We start from the raw sequence: 22,833 nt of genomic DNA on the forward strand, positions 1-22,833 counted from the left end.
CATCTGGTCTAATTGGTTTTAGAAGCTGGGATAGTGAGCTATTCTGATCGCGACTTTGCCTGAAAGTGCACTTGTACAGGAACTAGATAGTTTAGGGGATCAGTAATGAGACAGGGACTTTTGCACTACTAGATTACAGGTTCAAATCTAATCTAGGTTGGCAGTGATCAAAAGTTACTACCATACCATGGTAGTGTAGTAGACTATACCTCTCTAGCACCCCCTTGGGGGAGAGAGAGGGTGCTGCTTCTGTCTGAGTCCAGACATAGCCCTCCAGCTATGCTATTCAGGGTGTCTGCCCCTTACAGGGGGAGTTAAAGTAGGCCAAACAAAATAAGTCTGCATGCTTCTGCTGGCCACAAAAAAGCAGATTTCCTTCAGGAAGCTAATGGGAAAAGTACTAGGCCTTCTCCTGTCTGAGAGGGCTAGCCAAGGCCCTCAAACTGTTTCCCCAGTCAGCAACCACACTTCCAGGAGCTGGGGAGCTCTGGGTTGCAATTCTGTTACTTTCCCTGCACTAAGTGGGAATCCTCCCTTTTAAGGGCCTACCCATCTCCAGGCTGGACAAGCCTCACAAGTGCAATGAGTTGAGGCGGATTGGGAACAAAGGAGCTCTTTAATTGCCCATCCCAGTCAAGAAGGGAATCTGCCTTACAGGTGGGTGTATTGAATGAATTGATGGTCTCTGTTCCTACTGGATAACGGTTGGATCCGAAATATGGGGAAGATTCCCATTAGTTCATTAGGCTTTGGATCAGGTCCTAAATGTCCACCTCGCAAAACCAGAACGAACACATGTTGCTGTTAACAGTCCCAGAGAGGCTGCGGATTGAGTAGTTATGGACGCTGAACTCTTGCTCTCACTTTAAGTGGTCCCTCCAAGTCAGAGATGAGGCACTTTAGCAGGGTGGTGTGGGGAAGTCTGTGCTGCTGAATGGATGGACCTTTTATTTTTTTAATTAGTGGAGATATCCTATTTCCTAGAACTGGAAGGGACCTTGAAAGGTCATCAAGTCCAGCCCCCTGCCTTCACTAGCAGGACCAAGTACTGATTTTGCCCCAGATCCCTCAGTGGCCCTCTCAAGGAATGAACTCACAACCCTGGGTTTAGCAGGCTAATGTTCAAACCACTGAGCTATCCCTTCCTTCTCCCCTGACCTTCTTCAGAGTGGGATAAAAAGATGACTAACACTTACCGCTCTCACTGCACCATTGTGAGAATCATCTAATTTTACTTAAACAGATAACAGATGCTACACACAATGGAGCTAGTTCTCCTTTCACTTACACTGGTGTAACTACTGAAGCAAATGGAGTTACCTCTGTGTAAAAGAAGTGTAAGATGAAGGAGAATCGGGTCTAGTGTAGTATCACTCCTAGGAAATACTTCATAAGTAGTTCAATGACTAGCAAGACTTTTACATTAATCCCACAACACATGTATTGAAAGCCTAAGGACTATACAAAAGGGCATATCAGATTTTCATCACAGAATAAAGCCTTTTTCATTTCTGCTGGATATATTCTAATAGCTATTAAGGTCAATAAAGCACATCAGTGACTTTAGAGAGGACGGCATTAGAGAAGTGGCAAGCAAACTGCTATTGATTCAGCTCAGGGACATATGAAATATCCACTGAACCATTCCCAACACTGATTTACTGCCTGAGCTCATGGCTACCAATTTCTGGTTAGAAGAAACCTGGATATCCTTTGTATCTGTGACGTGTAAATATTGTATTTGGCTGGATGTCAGGGGGCCTCTACTCACCACTAGGTGGCACCTCCTCCTGGCTGCTCTGGGAATTAGCTCTTTTGTCCCAACACCCTCTTCTTGCAGTTCCTTGGCCTGTCATCTGGCTCTCTTGCTTTGCAGCCCCTCTCTTGTTCCTCAGGTGGTGTTGCACCTCATCTTTGTGGCTTAGCTCTCTGGGCAAGTCACAATAGTCCTCCCCTTCCAGGGTAATCACATGCACAAAGTCTCTCAGGACTGCCCTCTGCAGTGTTCTCTTTCACTGTCCCTTAATGGTGCCGCTTCCCCAGTGGCTAGTAGCAGAACTCAGGCCCACTTTCTACACTGGGTTCCAGCCCAGGGACCCTACAACCAGCAGTCAAATTCTGCACAGTCCTGCTGTATCCCTAGGCTACTACCTACCTTGCCATCTCTCATCCTGAGAGTGACTGCAGTCTTTCTTTCTATAACCCACTTCTACTCTCAGCTACTAGGCTTTATACAGGCTCTTCCTGTCCAGCTGAGCTTCCTCTTTAATTAATCCTCATTGCTCCCTAGCTCCTCCAGGTGTAGCCTATGCAGTTAATTGGCCCATCTGGGCACCTTAACCCCTTTGGGCCTTGTATGCGATGGACACCCCATCACATTGGGTTACACAATCACATCATGAGACTCTGCAGTATCTGTTATAATATGCAGTGTAAAATCACAACTCTGGCAAAAACCTTTTTTAATGAACCTGTTCATTGATCCAATAAGCATGGAGTCATTTTGAGGCATAAGCGCAACATTCACATGCAAAGGAATTTATAAATGAGATTCATATGTTAACAATTAAGCACAAGCTTTCATTTTCTCCATATGTTCTCAAAAATAATGCATGTGGGTAGCTTGCCCAATTATAAACTAATATCAAGATTCTGATTTTATAGCTTGAGCGATGCTTCTATGGTTTACGATATCATTGAAAGTCCTTGTCCTGATTTATATGAGGAATACATTATGAGCAACTGTAAATTACAGGGCTATAATTCCATCACCTGAAACTTTTGATGTCATAAACTACGAGAGTGAAGCTTGAGTCACTAGAACCTGCCAATGGAATTACAGATTCATAACTCAAAACTTGCCTATTATTGATTTTATGTACAGCACTATGTTCATAGTTCCCCACATTTTACACTTCCTTCCCTTCATTCTCTCCTGTTTTGACTCATCTTGCCTCTTCCCCCTCCCCTCCTTTCCCTTCTGTTTAGCTCCTCTCTTACCTTTCCTTTCCCTTTGTCCTGATCCCTTCTGCTTCAAACTGCAGCTACAGCAGCTGGTTTAGCTGCAGTCTTAAAATTACCTCTGTATCAATTGGGTCCAAAACAGCTGGGCTTTGAGAGGTGAATGTCTCCATTCCTGAATGTGACATCACCCTTGTGCCTTAGAAGATTTATTGAATATCGATTGTGCTACATATACTATATATGTGCTACATATTACCTTACTAATAACTACGTGCATCTCATTGCATCACGTTAGAAAAAGATGTCATGGTTTCAGTGTCAGCTAATTATCAGAGAATTACACTATTCTTCTGCTACTAGTGGAGAGAGGACATAACTGATATGTCAAAGTTCATACCTTTTTGTATGGAGGATGTGCATGGAAATATTCAAAGAGATGCTACTCTGATTTCAGTTGGTGAATAATGTTGGTGGCAACAGTGGATGAGGTCAACAGGAAACAAGCTCAACTAAACAACACCAGAGGTAAAGGACGTTGGATTCTGTTAGAACATCAGCAATCAGTTCAGCCTTTGTTTATGCAACTTTCTGAGGGAGAGGCTTTTTGCTGTCTCCCAAGAAAGGAACCTGGTCATCTAGCCCTTCTGCTGATCCAGTCTACTCTTTTTTTTTCTTGAAATTTTTAATTGCATGGCACAATGGGGCTCTTTCTCTGAATGGACCACATCTTAGTAGAGTCACTCGCATGAGTCACCTCCCTCCTAGTCATGATTCATTCCAAGGATCAGCTTCCCTTCCATCCATGACTGCAAAACATCCCCAACAACTACAATAGTTGCTTGTATGGAAAAATAAAAGCATTTAATATAACTTTTTAGATACATCTAATGAGATATGGTAGCTGGTGATGAGGAGGGGCAAGTACCAAGTTACCAGCCAGCTTTCCAAGGATCACTCGCAAGTGCTCTTTAGATCACCAGTGGCCCACAGGTTCACATCCTGTAGCCCAGCAAAATGGTCTTTTACCAGTTCATGACTTCTCAGGTGATAGCATTTCTTTTACAGTGAATTTAGCTCATACAGAAGTTGCCAAAAGAAAAGTCCTACTAACTTCTATTTAGCCGCAGAACAGATACAGAAAAGGCAGTGGTATGCAGGTTCCCCTCCTGAGTCTTACCAATGTGCCTCAGTCCTCATTAATGTCATTTTCTGACTTAAAAACATGCTGTAATGAGAAATCAATGACTCACTCCCTTGGGTTTACCACACAAGCATTTTTTTATATGCTGATGTGCTGAGTGAGCTGCACCTTGGAACGTTTCCCCAGTCTTCACAATTTTTAAAAGATTTGTGACTATCTGAGCATATATTGCAGATCCAACTGCACTGGAAGAGTTAAAGCAAATCTAATGGCTAGTAGAGCTATGGCCCTGGACCTATGAAAAGTCAGGACTTCTGGAATTTGGCACTTGACAGTGGATTATACAGGTGCAGAATTGTGACAGCTGCATATAATCATGGCCACTGAATTAGCTAAAATTGGTCTTGAAATTTCCTCTCTTGGTGTAGAGGCACTGCAAGCCATCAAAGTCTGTGCTCACAAACAAAGGATTTCATAAAATGAAGTGAGCATTTATGACAATATCCATGTTTCAATATGATTCGCAGTAATTAAACAGTCAGAAATCCCCAAAGGATCAGCAATGCTCAGCCCACATCTCAAGTCTGGCTTAACAAATTCATGAGAAGGTTTCAGGCCATCCTGTTAATTTAAGTCAGTTGCCACTTCTATGGAATTTTTAGAAGTCAAATAGGAGAAAACTGACACTCAGAGGGAAATTCAGACCTGGCATAAAGTGGATGCAACTAGGACTGACTTCAGTGAGAGAGTACTCACTATACACCAGGATTCAGTTTGGTCCAGATAGAGATGGATGGACTTATAAAAGCCATAAATGACCTTTGTCATGATTCAGCAAAGTACGTAATCCCATGCCCAACTTTAAGCACATGAGTAGTCTCATTGATGTCAATGAAATTATTCACATACATACTTAAATACCTTGCTGAACCAGAGCCTAAATCAGGGAACCTTTCAGAAGTGGTGTGCCGAGTCTTCATTTATTCACTCTAATTGAAGGTTTTGCGTGCTAGTAATACATTTTAACGTTTTTAGAAGGTCTGTTTCGATAAGTCTATAATATATAACGAATCTATTGTTGTATGTAAAGTAAATAAGGTTTTTAAAATGTTTAAGAAGCTTCATTTAAAATTAAATTAAAATGCAGAGCTCCCCGGACCGGTGACCAGGACCGGGGCAGTGTGAGTGCCACTGAAAATCAGCTCATGTGCCGTCTTCAGCACGCGTGCCATAGGTTGCCTACCCCTGGCCTAAATTAATATCAAATACATTTGACAGCAGAATTTCAGAAGCCTGTTTTTTGTTTTTGATGGATCTTTAACCTTTTTTTGTAGGCGACTCTCTTGCTATCTCTACATATTTCCTGCAAAAAACTGCATTAATGCACTATTAAATTAGCAGAGTTGTTAATAAAAAAAAAATACAATAGTTACACTTTTTCCAGCAGCAACATTACTACGGCCATGTGGCACATTCTGTATTTTTTGTTCTTGATACAGTGAAATCTTGATTCCCCCGCGCCCCCACCCCCCAGAACTTAGTGAACAAAAACTCTTATCTGAGAGTTGTATCTGCCCATGAGGTATTGTACAATGGCACAGCCAGCTGCAAGGGGAAGACACTCTATATAAGCTCCACATTTTACAAGAAGACTGGCATGAGAGAAGGCCACTTTGTACATCTGTACTCAACTTAAGTGTGCTCTTGGAACCTTGAGTTTTCCATTCCCTTACTTAGTTCCCAATCCTGTGAAGACTTTTGTATGTGCTTAACTTTATGCACTGTAATGCCATTGACTTCAATGGGTGTAAAATTAAGCCTGTGCAAAAGTCTTTGCAGGATTAGGGCCTTACTGTGTTTTTTTAACTGTACAGCTTTAATATTGCATTAGCATGATAAGGAAGGAAGTATGGTGGTGTGGTTTTGAGGCATGGAATGTGAAGTGGCAGTGCTCCTGGTTTCCTGTTTGAGCTTGGACAAGTCACTTAGGACCTGGCCCTGCACAGTGCCAGACACCCTCAGCTTCCATTGACTATGATGAGAACAGAGTGAATGTAGCAATGTGGAGGCTCAGGTCCTTAATCCCTGCGTCTGTCTTCTTGTCTGTAGTATTCTTACTACAGCGTGAAAGTTCCCAGAGACAATTCCCCCAACAAGCCAAGTGTTTGAGGGCTGCCAGAGGGTTGTGCCTTTTAGCTGATATTCTTTCTAGGAAGAAAGAAAGGCAGAAGGCAAAGAAAAGCAATCTAAAATTTTCAGAACACACATGAAACCTTTTGACAGCTTCCTAAGCATTACATTATCCAAAAAATCCATTCCTCAAAAAAAGAGTTGCTCCCTTCTACCTTACATGGTCCTACTACATAGGCCTCCACCATGTTACCTACATCCTATATATCTTCCCACTATGCTCACATGGCTCACCCATAACACTTTCACCCCCCAAAGCATGTCTCCTTCCATCCTCATGTGCTTCCTTCTTCTGCCCCTCCTCTCTCCACTACACACTCTTATCTGTCTTTTCTTTCCTTCTGCTGCCAGGATCAACCTCTGTCCCCATGCAGGCTCCTATCCCTGCAGTAGATACAACCTCTATACACTGATGGGGTATACCTCCCTCTTCCTGGTGTGAATAACTGAGAAGTAGCTGCACAGAGTGGTGCTGGTGGGGTTAGTTATCTTTGGGCCCCATGGCCACACTGCCTTGCTAGCTGTCCCTCTCCCTTTAGGGATACTCAGTCTACAATTTCAAAATGCTGAATTTTACACACGTACAGATCTCACATCAACATGATTGAATAATAAGGTGGCATTGTTAAGCACCGAATAGCCAGGAAATGCCAAAGTTAAGGCAACCTTAATTTTCTCCCTCTGTGCAGTCTTTAATTTTGTAATCACACATTAAGGAGTTGTCTTCACTAAACTTTTGTGAAAACTTTCTGCCAGGTTTTGGTGGCAGCAACAAGGGCCACCATCAAAATGTCTAGGTGTCCTTGGAAATTAACTAAAAATAAATGGCTCGAGCACTCCCACTGAGCCTTTTACTCATATGTCAGCTCTGGGAAAAATAAAATAAACTCTCCCTGGTCACCCTTAGCAGTCAGTTCCAAGTCTAGTATGGGATATTAAGCAAAGAAATATTTTATTAATGAGAAAGGGAACGTGGACAAATGGTTCAAAAAACAACTAGATAAATTTATTGAGGAGAGGTCCATCAATGGCTGTTAGCCAGGATGGGCAGGGATGGTGTCCCTAGCCTCTGTTTGCCAGAAGCTGGGAATGGGCGGCAGGGAATGGATCACTTGATGATTACCTGTTCTGTTCATTTCCTCTGGGGCACCTAGCACTGGCCACCATCAGAAGACAGGATACTTGGCTAGATGCTGGACCAGGATACTGGTCTGACCCAGTATGGCCGTTCTTATGTGTGTGTATTATGTATATAATATACAGCAAGAAACCTAAATCAATATAATAGGAGTTTATTCAACCCCAGTCTCAGGAAGCGTCCACTAGCTGGAAGTCCAACACACTGATCACCACAACTCCACTCACTTGAAACTTCACTCACAATTTGATTCAATTTCACCAGTGTTGAGTCTCTTCTCTGTTGGTCTATCCAGTGCTGTTCAGCCTGATCCCACCCTGAGATGTCAGCTTGCCCTAGCATGGAGCAGGTAGGGGGACCACAAAGTTGGGTTGGTATAGCTCTACTAACCTGGCTATGGAGTCTACTCTGTCACTGCCTCCTGTCTAGAGTCCACTCTGTTCCACCCTCGCTCCAATGCAGAAGTCTGCTCAGCTAGTCCAGCCAGGAAGTCCACCCCACACCGCTGCCAGTCTGGAATCCACAGATTCTCCCCTTAGGTTGAAGGATCCTCCATTAAGGAACCAAGGGCACACAGAAGCCCTGGGGAGAGTGCCTGCTTCTTGGAGTCAGGCATCTCATACCCAAAAGAGCTCCTTCTATCTCGTCTTTCTGGGCTCAAGCTTCATTACCCCACTGAAATCTAATTCTGGTAGTGTTAGGGTGACCTTGCACTCGGGGCATTTTCAACACAATTTCTATGTCTCTTTTGTAAGTACTGACAAGGAAATTATTTATTATTGCCCTTATACTCAAACACAAATAAATATCCAACCTGATAAGTGGAACTGTGGGTAAATAATTATGGAAATGGGATTCACAGAGCTGTCTCCTCCCCTTCTCACCTACACAGGAATCCCGGGAGCTCCATCCCTCTAGGCCAGTGGTTCTTAACCTTTACTGCAGCCTGCAACCCTTTGGGTCTCAAAATATATTCTTGCACCCCTTATCAAAAATCAAAATATGTTCTCACACCCCTTAAACCTAGATATATTTTTGTTTGTATATTACAGTAATCATTAAAAAATGTATAATGTTAATAAATACATAGGTTTGATTAAACAAAGTAGTTGTACTTATGTGCCTGTGCTTAATTTGTGTTTTCAATGATTTACCTTCTAAAAAAATCTGGCATGTCTTGCACCCCCAGAAAGGGCATCTCGCACCCCTGGGGGTGCGTGCACCCCAGGTTAAGAACCACTGCTCTAGACCTTCTAGGTATAGGCCATACATCTACACCATCTGGCTTTGTTGTCACTGAAAGAAAAAAAGGTGTATTAACATTAAGATAACAATATCACCATATAAACCTAGTAGAGACAAGGTGCTATAGTTTTTACCTCTATTTATCTGGTTGATGTTAAGGGGGACTGACTTCAACAAGCTACACTGAGGTAAAAAGTTACAGTGCCTTGTTGTCTCAACCAGGATTTTATGTTGAGAATGATATGGATATAAAAACATCTTTTTTTTTTCCAGTGAAGACATACAAATTGTCAATCAATTAACCTGAGGTTAATAAACACGTCTAAAGGCTAGTGTGGACACTCCCTACATATTCTTTACACTAGTGATCAGGTAAGGCTAAAGAACAAACATTAGTAACCAAGAACAAACATGCAGGGAGTGTCCACACTAGCCTTTACAAATGTATTAAGTACCTAGAGTTAATTGGCAATCAATGTACTTTAGGTACAAATGTCTAGTGAAGATGAGCCTTTAGGGTACGTCTACACTACGAAATTAGGTCGATTTTATAGAAGTCGATTTTTAGAAATCCATTTTATACAGTCAATTGCGTATGTCCACATTAAGCGCATTAAGTCGGTGGAGTGTGTCACTACCGTGTCTAGCATCGACTTATGGAGCGGTGCACTGTGGGTAGCTATCCCACAGTTCCCGCAGTCTCCGCTGCCCATTGGAATTCTGGGTTGAGCTCCCAATGCCTGATGGGGCAAAAACATTGTTGCGGGTGGTTTTGGGTACATGTCATCAGTCGCCCCTCCCTCCGTGAAAGCAACGGCAGACAATCGTTTCGCGCCAGACAGCAGGGCAATTAGAAGAGCACAGCAAGGCACGCTGCGCATCAGAGAGGCTTTGAAAACCAGTTTCATGACTGGCCAGGCTTCGGTGTGACAGTTGTGTGTGTTTCTCCTTGATGCAAACCCGCTCCCTTTGTTGATTTTAATTCCCTGTTAGCCAAACCTCCCCCTCCGAAATAAAGTAACTATAGTTTTGAAACCATGCATTCTTTCTTTATTAATTTTTTAAAAATGAGATAACGGACAAGGTAGCCTGGGTGGGGTCGGGGAGGAGGGAAGGACAAGGCCACATTGCTTATTGTAGCCACACTAAAAATCAAACTATTTGAATGACAGCCTTCTGTTGCTTGGGCCATCCTCTGCAGTGGAGTGGCTGGGTGCCTGGAGCCTTCTCCCCCACGTTCTTGGGCATCTGGGTGAGGAGGCTATGGAACATGGGGAAGGAGGGTAGGCGGTTATACAGTGGATGCAGCAGGGGTCTGTGCTTTTATTGGCTTTCCTGCAGCTCCAACAGATGCTTCATCGTGTCCGTTTGCTCCCCCATTAGCCTCAGCATTGCGTCCTGCCCCCACTCTTCGTGCTCACTTAATTCTTTCCTGGCCTCTGCCACTGAATGCCTCCATGCATTAAGCTGTGCCCTATCAGTGCGGGAGGACTGCATGAGCTCAGAAAACATGTCATCGCGAGTGTGGTTTTTTTTGCCTTCTAATCTGCAATAACCTCAGGGACGGAGATGATAGTGGGAGCGTAGAAACATTCTATGGTCTATGATTCTGGAGGGACTGCATGGTCACCTGTGCTCCTGAGTTCGCCACGCTGACCAAACAGGAAATGAAATTAAAAAGTTTCCGGGGCTTTTCCTGTGTACCTGGCTAGTGCATCGGAGTTCAAAGTGCTGTCCAGAGCAGTCACAATGGAGCACTCTGAGATAGCTCCTGGAGGCCAATACCGTCGATTTGCATCTGCACTACCCCAAATTCGACCCAGCAAAGTCGATTTTAGCGCTACTCCTCCCCAGCGAGGGGAGTAGCACAGAAGTAGATTTTAAGAGCCCTTTAAGTTGACAGAATGGGGTTGGTTGTGTGCATGCAGTCATTTTTAAATTGACCTAACAGCTAAATTCCACCTAACCCCGTAGTGTAGACCAGGCCTTAGTGTGTAGTTACAAAAGACTACACCAAAGGAAAAAATTAAGGTTTACCTTAATTTGGGCATTTCCTGACAGTTCAACACTTAATTGTGCAACCTAATTGTTCAGTCATGTTAATGTGGGGATTGTGTGGTTTTAACATTTAAGTATTTCAAAATTCACAGATGTACGGCTTGAACGCATCGCGAGGGGTTATCTAATCCATCCCCTGGCACTGATGCAGGGCCATGTATGTATTATGGATACTTATGTATTGTAGGTGGGCCCAAGTTATGAAGTGCACATCCGAATGTGAAGTTCCTCAAAACTCGTGGGTAACTGGATTCACATTTTAATTTGAGTAATCACCGTTCAGAACCTTGAACAGTTTCATTTTTTTAGTGTCAAAGGTCCACTAGACTGTGATGGACTTGGGCCAGTTATTGTGAAAGCAAACAAAATAAACTTGTTGGTAGTTTAAAAAAAAAAAGCCTTTGAAAAAGGTCTCTGGAGTATCCACTGTATAAAGAACACCAGAAAGTGCACACTCTACACAGTCATAAATAAGGATGCAAATGATACAACCGTAATAAATCAGGTATGGAATTCATCTAAAAGCCTTGCAGACTTCATATTTAAATTCTGCAAGGAAAGCAGATTTCCTTCTGGTACTGACTGGAGAATTCCTCATTCTTCCAGCCTCTCAACTTCAAGGATTGGAAGAATGAAATAAGCAGAACTAAAAAATTACCATTAGTATGTTCCTTTGGGGTTAGCCATTCTTTGTAATGAGTTTAACTTTAGAGTCTAACACAGGGGTAGGCAACCTATGGCACGCGTGCCAAAGGCGGCACGTGAGCTGATTTTCAGTGGCACTCACTGCCCGGGTCCTGGCCATCGGTCCGGGGGGCTCTGCATTTTAATTTAATTTTAAATGAAGTTTCTTAAACATTTTAAAAACCTTATTTACTTTACATACAACAATAGTTTAGTTATATATTATAGACTTATAGAAAGAGACCTTCTAAAAATGTTAAAATGTATTACTGGGACGCGAAACCTTAAATTAGAGTGAATAAATGGAGACTCGGCACACCACTTCTGAAAGGTTGCCGACCCCTGGTCTAACATATCATTGTTGAAGACTATAATTTGATTTCTCCCTAGGTCAAGACGTTTCTTTTTTTATTATGCATGATAATGTTTCCCTTCTACTATGTGGCATAACAAAGGGCTTTCACATCTCCGGCCAGGATTTTCAAATGTGACTTCTGATTTTAGGTCCAATGGCCATCTTAGAGGAGCCTGATTTACAGAAGGTGGATGCCCAGCACTTTCTGAAAATCAGACCCTTTAAAGGTATCCCAAGTTGGGCAGCAAAATCACTAGTCACTTAAAAGTCTTGACCCCAGATTTCTACCACCAGACTCCAAATGTTTAGTTATCTGACTGCAGAGGCACCCATTTAGAGGCACTGTGTCTCAGTGCTCTGTCTTGTCTCATCTTGTGAACTGGCACGTGACTGAAATTAACAAGATCCTCACTCTTCAAGTGGTTTTAGAGAGTAGGAATCTTGTTAATTGTAATCTCTTGATGATTCTGAACATTGGAACTAAAAGGGAGGGGAGAGGAAAAGCATGCCAGGCACACATGTGTTCCCATCATATGTACATACAGGTTTGTAACAAATCCATTATCTAGAAATTGTTTGTGTTGGGACACTCAGCATAACAGCTGGGACTGAAACACTGTTGCAACACTCATTTTGAAGGATCCACAGTTAAGCTGTGGTGACTATTTTAAAAGCAAATATATCATTTTGATGTCGATGCTGAAGCTGAATACTGAGGCTTGACAGAGCCCTTTTAATAGTGATGAACTGAGTTGGATCTCATTTTAATGATCATAGAAATGCTGTAGAAAGTAAAGTATGGAGCACTGAGGAATTTAATAGCAACTGCTGCAAACAGTAATAGATTCACTTTATTGTACCAGTAATAGACTGCAAAATGGTCTACAGAACTCTCTTAAGTGTATCTTAGTAAAAGGTTCTTATGTGTAAAACGCTGCTTCTAATGCCATGTCTACACTAGCACTTTTGTTGCTCAGGGGTGTGAAAAAACACCCCCCTCCCGAGCAACATAAATTTTGCCGGCATATGCACTCGGGTGCACAGCACTGTCGGTGGGAGATGCTCTCCTGGCGACATAGCTACTGCTGCTCATTGAGCTGGTTTTATTATGTTGATGGGAGAGCTCTCTCCCATCGGTGTAAAGCGGCTACATGAGTGCTACTCCTAAGAGAATTCTGTGCCAAAAAATTAAAAATTTTGCATATTTTGTCAAAATAAAACAATATAATCACACTTTTCAATTATTTGCTGACAAGTATTTTGAAATAAATTACTAAAATAATTGAAAATGGTGTGATTATATTGTTGTTGTGTTACTATGTTATTTTGACAAATAAAATATGCAGAACTTTGCAGAATTATAAAACATTTATTTATTTATTTATTGGCATTGAATTCCCTCAAGAGTACCAGGGTTCTGTGTGGTGCAATCTGGTGTGGGGGGTCCGGGTGTGGGGGGGAATCTGGATGCACAAAGGTTCAGTGTGGGGTTCTGGGTGCAGGGGGAATGGGAGTCTGCAGGGGAGTCCAGGTGAAGGTGGTTAGGGCTCAGTGTGGGGGGGCTGGGTGAGTGGGCTTGGTGGGGTGAGGGGTCAGAGTGCAGCTGGTTGGGGCTCAGTGGGGTGTGAGTCTGGGTGTGGGGGGGTCCTGATGCAGGGGGTTTGGCTCAGCAGGGTGGGGCCATCTCTATCTCCTTCCTCCCCCCAATCCCTCACTCCGACCCCCACCCCTAGCAGCTGGGACTAACATTCCTGGATGCACTGCAGTGGCACAGAATTCCCCGAGGAGTAATGCGCGCTCCTACAGCAGCACAACTGTACTATGCTGTTGTAAGCTTGTAAGTGTAAACATGGCTCAGTGTAGACGTAAGTTCAGCATTATCTTAACAAGACGATATAGTTATGTGGACTATTGGACTAAGGGGGCTAAGAATTTAAAAAATGGGTGCCCAAAGTTAAATGGGTGCCTGGTAAAGAGGTAGCCTGATTTTTCAAAAGTGCAGAGCCCCTAGCACTTTCCTTGGATTTCAATAGAAACTGCTGGGTGCTCTGTACTTTTCAAAACCAAATTACCTATTTCAGTGCCTAAATATGGCTTTAGGAGTCTAACTTTAGGCACCCATTTTTTTTTTAAATCTTGGCTAATTCTCTAAAGAATTGGAAGCAGGAGAGACGTCGTTTGATATAGATGGGACTCAGGACTCAGCACAACTACACTTTGGAATGACCCTGCAAGCATACATTTGGTTTTTATATTGAAGGGAGATTTCAATTGTTTTTATTAACTGGCATCTCTGACAGTGTTAGAATTTTGTGATGCTCAAGAAAGAGAACGGTTCTAAAAGTTTGGAGAATTTCTTCTCTTTAAACCAACAACAAGATAATCATCAATATCTAGGGCTGGAAGGGATCTCAAAAGGTCTGTACTGCGGTAGGACCACGTATCCCTATAAGACCAGACCTTACAGATGTTTGTCTAACCTGTTCTTAAAAACCTTCAGTGACAGGGATTCCACAACCTCCTTAGATAACCTGTTGCGATACTTAATTATCCTTATAGTAGAATTTTTTTCCTAATATGTAACCTAAATCTCCCTTGCTGCAGATTAAGCCCATTACTTCTTGTCCTACCATTGGTAGACATGGAGAACAATTGGTCCACCATCTTCTTTATAACAGCCCTTAACATATTTGAAGACATATAATGTCCCCCCTCTGTCTTCTCAAGACTAAACATGCCCAATGCTTTCAACTTTTCCTCATAAGTCATGTTTTCTAAGACTTTTATCATTTTTGTTGCTTTCCTCTGGACTGTCTCCAATTTGTCAACCTCGTTCTTCAAGTATTGTGCCCAAAACTGTGCTCCACACTTTAAGGAAGCTCTTGTAACAATGTCAATGAAGGAAAACTCCAAGGTGAATGAACAAGTTGTTGGTTATGAAAACTTGATAGTTAGGGTTGAAAGCCTTCTTAATTAAAAGATAGTTTGGAGGTTAATAAGTTTTCAGGACATCAATAATTTGCTAGGACAAATAAAGTGCCTTGATAACATTGGATACATGCACAGCCATTTCTTGCACTAGCAAAATAAAGCAATGCATGTTCCAGAGCTGATCAAATAATCCAAAAATATACTCTTAGAAATCAGGATCAATTCATAAGCAGAAAAAAAGGACTATTTTTCCTATGAATATTAGTTCCAATGAATAATTGGACCCACTCTATTCCGACCCAAATTATTCAATACTGGGTGTGTGACAGGCAGCTTGGAGGGCCAGGTAGCCTAGTGGTTAGAGCACCTGGCTCTCAGCCCCCTGCTTAGTTGAGGACCCTCAGTCTTTAAGGCCAAGGGGGATAGGGGCACGTGGGCGTTCCGTCTCCACCGGGTCCTCACCCAGGGCCCTGTGTACATCAACCCCTGAACGGGGTGCGGGAGGAGACCCTCCCAGCAGGGAGTCAAAATCCACTGCCCTGGGCTTCTTTCTATCAGTCTATTCAGTTTGGGGCATGGCCCCTCTAGTTCAATTTGCTGGGCTGCTTGCTTCCCATGGGGTCCTCTTTGGGGTCTTGGGCAGCACCTGGCCACAGTCCCAGGCTCCTTCAGGCAGGGCAGCTGAAAGGTGGTGAGGGCAAGCCCCACAATGGCGCTGGGGTTCACTCACTCAGCTACCTCCAGCACTGGAGGCTACTAGGTCCCCTTCATAGTCTCTCTTGGCTGGGGTCCAGTGCTTACACCTTCTGGGCTGCCTTGGCCAGCAGGCTAATGCTCCTACCCCTCAGGTAGAGAGGCAGCTAGCTCCTGCCTCTTTGCCAGTCAGCCCCAAACGGAGCCTTTTCTCCCCCCGCCCCCAGGCCTGGCACTGGCCGCAGGTATAGCGGGGTGGGGCTAGCTGGGCCCAAAGGCTCCCTTTAACCCCTGCTGTGCTGGCTGGCAGTTTCTCTGCTTCATCTCGGCCGCCTCTGCACCGGGGAGTGAGACATGCCGGCCAATTCTGGGAGCCACCTGATGTAAACGCTGCCCAGATCCCATGCCCAGAGCCCGTACCCCAAACCCCCTCCCGCACCCCAATCCCCTGCCCCAGATCTGAGCCCCCTCCCAAACCCAAACTCCCTCCAAGAGCCTGCACCCCTGCCCCAGCCCTGAGCCCCCGCTAAACAAATATTAAGATGGCAGATATGGGTAGATCAGGTATGAATCAGGTTGGCAGGGTTGTACCGTACTGTAGAACTTTGACTCAAGCAGAGCTGGCACTTGGCACAAGCAGACTAAGCAATTTCTAAGGCCCTGAGCAGCTCAAGGGGGGGCCCCAGGCCTGCCGAAAGCAATTCCCAGCCCCAGGGCAGAACAGTCAATGGGTGCTCTACCAGCACGGCCGGGGCTTCCACATGCACCTCTGGCTGCCTTTGCCACCACGGTACCACCCTGCACGCACCTAGGAGCCCTGCATCCTGCCGGGCTATTTAAAATGGCCCAGGGCTCCCGGGCTCTTTTAAATCGCCTGGGCCCCTGGGCAATTGCCCCCTTTACCCTCCTCCCCCCCGACAGTGGGCCTGGGGGGCCCTATTAATTATTAGTATGTGTGGGGTTGGGGCCCAAAATATTCCTGCTTAGGGCCCGAATGGGTTTGCACCAGCAGTTGCAGAGGACCTAGAGAAACATATGTGGCATGAAAATAACTGCAAATGGACACAATGCAGAGATTAATGAAGACTGTAAAGTGCTGATAAATTGAATTGATGACCTGGAAAACAAGCTCAGATCAAGATGTTAGATTAGCAGGGGGTTCCCAAAGGCACGGACGCAGCAATAATGAAGCTGTTATTATTTGTCAAAATGGATGAATGGTGCTGTGGATGGAATATTTTAAACTTTCTTTATGGTCTGTTTTGGTTCATTATAGGCCTAATTTTGCTCCCAGTGAAATCACTTGTATTTATTTCAATGGAAGCATATTCGGAATATCTGTGTGAGGAGCCCTCTAGGGTAGATGCAGCTTTGGGAATAAAGAATAAAATGTGACATTTATAGATAAACATTAATCTAAATATGAGGGTGAAAGAATCTTACATTATTTCATGTTCAGTTTGCTATTTGATGGCATTTATTGAATATTACACAAACATAGAATCATAGACTTTAAGGTCAGAAGGGACCATTATGATCATCTAGTCTGACCTACTGCACAACGCAGGCTCCAGAATCTCACCCACCCACTCCTGTATCAAACCTGTGTCTGAGCCATTGAAGTCCTCAAATCATAGTTTAAAGACTTCAAGACGCAGAGAATCTTCCAGCAAGTGGCCCATGCCCCACGCTGCAGAGGAAGGTGAAAAAAATGGCAGAGCTCTCCCATCAACATCTGTACTCCACCTCCCTGATAGGAGGAAGGTAAGAGAGCATCTCCCGTTGACTAGGGTTGCCAACTTTCTGATTGCAGAAAACCGAAAACCCTTGCCCTGTTGCCTGCCCAGCCCCTTTCCTGGGGCCCCACCCCTTCTCTGAGGTCCTGCCCCCGCTCACTCCACCTCCCCTCTGTTGCTCGCTCTCCCCCACCCTCGCTTACTTGCTCATTTTCACCAGGCTGGGGTAGGGGGTTGGAGAGTGGGAGGGGGTGAGGATTCCAGGAGGAGGTGCAGGCTCTGGGGTGAGGTCGGGGATGAGGGGTTTGGGGTGCAGGAGGGGGCTCCGGGCTGGGGCCGAGGAGTTTGGAATGTGGGAGGGAGTGCGGGGTGTGGGCTCTGGGAGGGACTTTGGGTGCAGAGTTGCGAGACAGTTAACTACATCTGATCCAATATCCACCAAGGGTATGAAGTCAAGAACAGGCTGATAGTCTTAGCTGGCAGGAACTTGGGGGCTAGAATGTAAGCCCTTTGGGGGCAGGGTCTGTCTTTTAGTTCTGTGTTTGTACAGCACCTAGCACAATGGGGTCCTGGTCCATGACTAAGGCTCCTGGCCTAGGTGTTATGGTAATCAAATAATTAAAAAAAATAATAATAATAAATAAGAATATTCACCAAATCTCAAATAGACTTAATGCTCTTTGTAGAGTTTGGAAATTCTCATAGAATCATAGAATGTCAGGGTTGGAAGGGACCTCAGGAAGTCATCTAGTCCAACCCCCTGGTCAAAGCAGGACCAATCCCCAACTAAATCATCTCCCCAATAACTATTATTTTAAAATGAACTTTAAAAATATAGCTTGAAGACAGGTGAGCAAGCTAGTGCCTGTGGCCCCCATTCAGAAAATCACTTAGAAACGTGCTTATGTCCCACTGAAAGTAATTCTTCAGCATTCGGCTGAACTGGGGCCTGAGCTGGACACATGATCGTGTGACCTTAATTTTCTTTAAATTGAAGATGAAGCTCAGTGTAATCTTGAACAAAGCTGATCAGATTATTCATATTTGCTGTGAGTTTAGCACTTTTTTTCTATTTGTGAATCATTCGCAAACTGATCCTGACACAAAACAAGAAGAAATTGGGGCTTTTTGAAAATGATTCAGACATAGTTTTTTAATGTAAAAGGATCCCAGAAGTTACAACGGCTTGTAATTTTCTATGACACTATCTATCTCAAGGCATTTGAAAATTATTAATGAATTTAGCCTTTCCACACCCTAGTTAGGTTGGTGAGTATTCTCCCTATTTTACAGATGAGGAACCAAGACACAGAGAGGTTAAGTCTCTGGCAGAACTGGACATAGAACACAGATGTTCTAGTCCCATGCCTTCACCACAAAACGATCTTAACGCTGGCGCTCAGTCTAACCTACTAATATTACTTAACTGTTATAGGATTGCAAAATGAGAGACCTGGGATGCCAATAAGACCAGTATGAGAAATATAATAATTACAGTTTCCAACATATGGGAAACTGGCTTGGATTTTGCATGCTATACAGAAGAAAATATATTCTCCCTTACAACAAGAGTAAAGTGCTGTTCTTCCCCAATATGAATCACAGCATGCAAATGAAAAGGAGAGAGCTGATGCTAACAAAGAAAAGCCTAAAGGATAAAGCATGTGACATTGTCTCTTCTATACCTGACAAAACTGAAGGTATAATTTCAAGGACACATGCACATCTCTAGATATGTTTTGGCCATAAACCAATGTATTTCTAGCATGGATGACCCTGCAGCCAGCTTGAATATTGTCAGTGACGGGAGCTGGCTGGCTTGTTGCTCAGGGAACGTTGTTGTTGAATTGTTTTCAATTTTTGTTTGAGTTTCCATGGACGGAGTCTGTCAGGCTAGTACCATGACTGATCTTCTTAGGTCACTATCAGGCTAAGAATAATATTTTCTTCCTCTACCTGTTCTATTACTGGTCACAAACCAAGGTTAAAATAAGAGATGGGCTCAAGTCACCTTAGATCTAGATTTTGAACATACTTGGGCAGCTTTTCCAATATGCTGAGGACACTTGTACACCACCAGAGCAGTGTAAAGAAGTCATAATCCAGCCCCAGGAAATACTCTTAGGGTGAGAGAGTTCCCTTGGTGAGACAGAGCTGTGAAAATGGCTCTGTTTCCTTCTCTGACGATAGGAAGGGTGCCAGGGATGTGGCTGGAGCATGCATCTAACCAGCTATTCTCATTTGCAGCTCTCACAAGGAGTGCAATTTACAGCAGCCCCGAGGCTACTGGAAGTTGCACCGGAAGTCAAACTGGCCCTCAGCCAGCTCAGAGTATGAGCAGACACAAAGGTGAGGTCAAGCCACAGGTTCTGTTGCCTGCACTGTGCATAGCTTGGGCAGGATGGAGATTCTGCCCTTCTGTATCTATTCTCTTCCTCACCCACAGCAAATAGTGGGCAGTTTATTTTGGAATTTAGGACCAGTCTTTGATTTAACATTGGCTCCACCTGTGGAGCTCTGCACAGAGCAGGACGTTGGCACATGCTTCTTCCTCTGCCTGGGTGGATAGGGAGCATGATTATTTGAATGGTAATTAGTGTAGAGTGGGAGATGATTTTTCCATCCATGAAACTTTGAGATTTAAAAAATGTTTCCATTCTGCAGTGGGATGAAACGGAGACGTTCACAAGTTTTTCATAACAAAACAGAGCAAGTAAAAGACCCACCCCAGCATAGGTTCAACTCCCTGGCCTGAATCAGACTTTGAGTGCTCTGGTCAACTGATAACTGTGGGGTGAGGTCCTCCAAGTTCCATCCTGGACCTGAGAAACCTCTGTGACTAAACTGGGAAGTTCCCCCTCCTGCCCCGCAAAGTTTCAGTTTTGACACATCTCCATTTTCCAACGAAAAACCATTTCCTTGAAGCATTCCCAACTAGTTCTAATTGCAGTAAGACCGAGGGTCCCCGATTATTGAGCAGGACCCCATTGTGCCAGGTGATGTACAAACACAAGATGGGTTTCTGCCTGGATGAACTTACATCATCTGTCCCTACTGCCCCCACTGTGTTAAACCTGTGCAAGTCTCTCTGCTATGGCTCCAGCTGGTTTGGACAGCAGGGCTGGGAGCCAGAGGAGGAACAGGAACTGGATGATCCCCACAGCACAGGCCCCTGTGGGCTTGCCAGATTTCTGTGTGGAAATCCGGCCAGGAAGTAATGCATTTGGAGCTATAACAACTCTTTGTGAGTTTCCTATTCAGCTGCTACTCAGGTGGACCCTGCAGGAATGTCTCTTGAAAGAAAAACATGTGGCCATATCTATATACAGGATTAGAGAATGTGCATGTAAACACAGGGTCCTGAATCACTTTTCATTTAGGATAAAGGTGTTATTTAAAAAGGGGGGAAATATGAAGGAAAACACTGTCCACAGTCAAGCTGGAAAATACTGTACAAAAGCTGTGAGTCAGAATAAAATGACAAAGAGCTTCTTTTCCCCTCAAGAGATTTAATTACAAAACAATGCTACTCACATCCTCCTTATATCAATAGTGAAAATGAACGCAGCCTCATTTTCAGTCCCTCGTGGATGCATGGCCACATCACCAAACATTGTGCAACATGGTAAATTTGGGAAGTTTCTGTCCAGGAAAGGCTCAAGACTGGACTCACAATGATGATGTAAATTAGATGGGAGATAAAGCTGTGTTCAGGGAAGTCTGCAGAGAGTCGACATTGCGTCTGGATCTGATCAGCGCTGTTAGTCACCCACTTTGAACACCACATTTGTAACAGGAGCCACTGAAGTCAAAGGGCAGGGTATTAGCTTCTTGTAACTCTGACTCAGGTCAAGTGATGGGCCTAGGAAATAAAATTCAATTTCTTTTCAGAACTACTGTGTTACACGTTTATTACAATATACACTTGTTGTTATAGCTGACTAGCTTACCTGATGTCATCAATTTTCTGATGTAATTAACTCTGTTTCATAAGTATTCCCAGTTTATTTTTTGAAGCAACACAGGAAGGACTGTCTTGTGGTTAAAGCACAGGACTGGGAGTCAAGCAATCTAGCTTCCTTTACCAGTTCTACAACAGAATTCTTGGCCTGAGTCACCTCTCTGTGACTTGATTTCCTCATTTTAAATGTAGCTGATAATACTTCCCTCCCTCACATAGGCGTTAGTCTTATTTAGCTTGCTTGAAAAGGGTTTGGAGATCCTTAGATAGAACAGACTCTAGGAAAAGCAAATATTTTATAGTTTAATAAACTCCTTCAAATTTGAATACCATAAGCATAGAATGTAGCCATTGACCAATATATAACTGGGAAAAATTTCATTGTTGTGAGAGAGTTTACCTAGGCGCCTGAGCTTTTTTGTGTTTTCCATTGACTTAATTGGTCTTTGTATCAGAGCCAGAGCAATTCAAATTCTAAGCAGTCAAAAATCTTGAGTCAGACCTCCCACAAATCATGAGATTTTTAAAAAGCAATCATTTTTGGTTCTTTTTATTTGCCTCTGAGGTTCTGAGCCTCTAGGTTGCATTGGTTAATGCAGGCCAAGCATTCTGTTTTCAAGCTTTTCTCTGCAGCAATGAAACTTCCTCTTTTACACCCAAGTATTGTGAGACTCACGGTAAAGTTGCAAGAGTTAGCAACACCAGTTGCATCACTACTCTTGAGATGCTTCCTTGGCAAAAACCTCATGTGAGTAAAGTTGCTAATGTGCTGAAGTCTTTTCAGGACTGGGCCATAGTTCTCCAGTGCTTGTTGATTTAAGTATTAAGGAGAGGTCCAGTGCTACTTTTATCCTTGTTGTTAAATCCAAGTTTAGCATTAGAAAGATGCCTAGCAAGTGCTATTGACAAAAGTGAGCAGCTGATTTATAGTATTAACATTGGGGTGGAATGTGATAGATGGGTGGAGAAAACACAAGCTGGAATATTTTTTGCTAATGGCATTGTAACATGTTGTGACATGGCTGTATAATGGAGGCCTTGTCTTCCCTAATAAGAAAGGCGTGTTCTTATCATTAAAATGTACCCTGACCTGTTAATACATGTAAAAACTAAAAACTGCCTTGTCTTTACTATGGATTTTACCATATATTAACTAATATGTGGGGCAAGAACACCCATTTTTTCCTAATGTGGATGCGACCTCAGAGCTTCCAGATAAAGCTCTTTGGAAATTAAAGGGTTTGCTAGTGTTGATATTTCTAACATTGACCCTGACCCTGTGATGAGCTCTCCATGAGCAAAGGAGCCAATCCATGCAGGCTTGGGGCATTAGGAACCACTCTGCTGGGGCTGACCCTGAGAAGTTCTGTGGGCCTTGTGTAAAGTACCACATGCCTTTTATTCCCATTGACTTCAATGGGAATGGAGGGGGCTCAGTAGCTGCCAGGTCAGATCCCTTATTTTAAATATTCTAAGACAGACTCAAACTTGCCAAGAGGAGACTTGTATTTTAGAAACTAGCTCTGCTAGAGGCATTGTTCCATATTTTCACTCTGAGAACATTTTAGTTGCTGAGTGAGCACTGTATGCTGTTATTAGCACAGGAAAAGGACAGATATTTTAAAAGCTAGGCAACTTTCCAACCACTGTGTTTGAGATCTCTACTGCACCTGTGCCCACCACACCCACCATAGCTGCACTCTACCTGCCTGCTCCATTCTCACAGGCTGTCTTCAC

Source organism: Terrapene carolina, unplaced genomic scaffold (genome assembly GCF_002925995.2).
Source record: "Terrapene carolina triunguis isolate 2854851 unplaced genomic scaffold, T_m_triunguis-2.0 Scaffold48, whole genome shotgun sequence".
NCBI lineage: Eukaryota > Metazoa > Chordata > Testudines > Emydidae > Terrapene > Terrapene triunguis.